The 2,721-nt window shown below is 51.4% G+C and overlaps 1 long non-coding RNA gene across 1 annotated transcript in view; it reads right to left on the bottom strand.

Moving 5' to 3' along the window:
• LOC109323694 overlaps nt 1–1,200 on the bottom strand; it is a 14,800-nt gene extending 13,600 nt beyond the window's left edge. Inside the window, exon 1 of the long non-coding RNA XR_002104720.1 lies at nt 1,188–1,200. This is a non-coding gene — a long non-coding RNA (uncharacterized LOC109323694). The remainder of the gene's footprint in view (nt 1–1,187) is intronic.
• Nucleotides 1,201–2,721: the final 1,521 nt, after the last annotated feature.

Here is a 2,721-nt window from a genome sequence, read left to right as displayed (position 1 = left end):
GGGGCGCTCTGGTGAACAAACGTTCCCCCAGATCCTGGTGGTCACCCCGATAAACTTATAGGTGGCCATCAGATCACCGCTGAGCCTGTGCTTCAAACTGGACCCCTTTGAATTGTAAGTGTGGGTATTTACCTACTTTTAATTCAGCAAAGTCACCTTTCATGGACCCCTTAGACATAGTCTGCAGACCCCCAAGATTCCATGGACCACAGGTTGAAAACTGCTACTTTAGAGCAGTGGCTTGCAGGCAATACATTTCCTGTGAGGTCCTCCAACATTGTTCTAAACCACAGGAAATAAAAAAGTTAAAAATAACTTGATAGTTGAGTAAAGCATGATGTTCCCTGCAGCATATTACTCAGTGTTATTACCCATTGACCAGAAGTGGTTGGGAACCATTGGTACAGAACAACAAGAAATGTAGGGCACGTTTTTGTGCTTATTTTTCCTAAAGCTAATTTGGGGCATGTCCAGATGAGTGGCAATGTGCAGGTATTCCCCGTGCTGCTACTTTGCAGTGCAGGAGGGGGAGGTGGGGTTGACCCCGGGAGATATTGGGGTCAAAAATCCCACACCAAAAAAAAGCAGGGTGGCACATGTGGCGGCAGCCATCTGTTGCCATCTGCTTCAGGTCAGCATCAGAGCCTGCACCCACCTGAACAACTGTGGAAACATCTACCCATTGGGGACATCCATCCATTGCGAACATCCTTGGACTCATCCACTGCTGCTGAGCCAAGTAATTTCCACCCATCCTTCACCCCCCCACCCTGCTTAATCCATCCTCCTTCAGCTGTAGCCCCTTTATCCATATCCAATGTCACATGCAAGTACAGCACCAACTAGAGCAGGGAGAAGGTAGTAGATCTCATTGCCATTTGGGGAGAGGTGGAGAACCAGCAGGCATTCTGTTCAAGCCACCAAAACCAGGCTGTCTTTGCATGGAAATAGTGGTCTGCAGACATGACTGTGACTGGGCCCAATGTTTTTCCACGTGCAAGGTATTGAGGCAGCGATGTAGTCCTCACAGGTGAGTTCAGCAATGACCCAAGGCATGAAGCAGGTCAAGGATTCCCAGGCTTTCTCAGACAGTGCTGAGGACTTGGCAATGGACTTGAGTTTAGACAGCAAATGGTCAGAATCCTTCAGCCACCCCCTGTCCACAGCATCCTGGTCAGGCTTATTACTCTGGGTCAGCATTCCAGAGTGAAAAGGCTTGCAGCCAATTCTTGGCCTTCTGAGCTCCCCGTTGGTGGCTAAGCTGCCCTCCTTCCAGTCACAGGGATCCAGTGCATGAGAGGACCCCACATGTGACAGGCCCCAAAACGTGTCTGTGAACAGTAAGTGGCAGCCCAAAGCTCAGCCAGGGTAGGGATAGGCTGGGGATTGCTAAAGGATGATCAAGGCAGTGAAATGCTCCCTGTGGAACTGCATGGCCTCCCTTGGGAACCCCTTTCCCTTCAACAGTGATTGAAAAGCACTTAAGATAATGGCTTAACACCTCAAGCAGCCTGCCACCTTTTCTCAGCAATAGCTGGCCCACAGTTGTAGAGACCCTCCCTGCTCTACCTGGCTTCATGCCTAGACATCAAAATAAGGCACCAGGCATTGAACTGAGGAATATAGAAGCTTGCCCAGCCCCCACTCTGGCCCTTTTCTCTCCCACCTAGTGGCTGCTAATCACTTGGTCACTGCTATTACCCAAAGGTAAGTGTGTATTCTCTTTTAGGTTGGCGGATCTCCTCCAGCAGGCTTTAAACTAGGCTTGTTGGGGGAGGGGGAAGATGAGGGCGGAGGAAGCCTTGGACCACTAGACCAAGCGGCACCCACAAGTACAGCCCAGTCTAGACCGACAATGAGCAGAACAAATACCCAGGTAAGCAAAAGAGGCCAGGGCAATACTGAGATTAGGGGGCCAGTGCACACATCTTCAGGAGGCCTCAAATGCCTCTACACAAACACTTGGAGTATGGGGAACAAGCAGGAGGAACTTACCCTCCTGCTGGCTGACACCAACCCAGACATAGCGGGTCTCACAGAAACGTGGTGGGACCCAGTGCGTGACTAGGCGGTGAATATCAAGAGCTACAGGCTGTACAGGAGGGATAGAACAGGGAGGAAAGGTAGGGGTGTGGCACTTTACATCAAGGAGGAATACACATCCTCATCAAGTAGCACAAGGTTAGAAGAGAGTCACTCTAAAGTACTCTGGGTTAGAATACAAGGCAGTCGCAGGGAAAGAGTCTGTAGTAGGCGGGGGTCTACTGCAGACCACCCAACCAAGGGGAAGAACTAGACCAGGAATTCTTAAGTCAGGTCACGGAAGTAGTTAGGTCAAAGGATGTGGTCATCATGGGTGACCTTAACTTTCCAGACATCTGCTGGGAAGAGCAGTCAGCCAGGTCTGGTAGGTTCCTGCAGGACTTCCATCTAACCCAGGAGGTGCACAGCCCCACCAGGGGAGACGCCTTGTTGGACCTGGTGCCAGCCACGGGTGATGACCTGGTAAGGGGGCTGCAGGTGCTCAACCACCTGGGCGACAGCAATCATTGCCTGCTGGAATTCACCATCCAGTGCAAGGTGGCAAAGGCCTGCAACAAGGCAGCAGCCCTGGACTTCAGGAAGGTGAACTTCAATGAGGTAGGGAGAATAGTCGGGGAGCCACTGAGGTCCTGGAGGGGAGGGGAGTTGGGTGTCCAAGAACAGTTGGTCGCTCCTTGA

This window comes from Crocodylus porosus, unplaced genomic scaffold (genome assembly GCF_001723895.1).
Source record: "Crocodylus porosus isolate Cpor-Errol unplaced genomic scaffold, CroPor_comp1, whole genome shotgun sequence".
Classification (NCBI taxonomy): domain Eukaryota; kingdom Metazoa; phylum Chordata; order Crocodylia; family Crocodylidae; genus Crocodylus; species Crocodylus porosus.
Note: the sequence above shows the minus strand (reverse complement) of the source record. Positions and strands in the feature narration are given on the sequence as shown.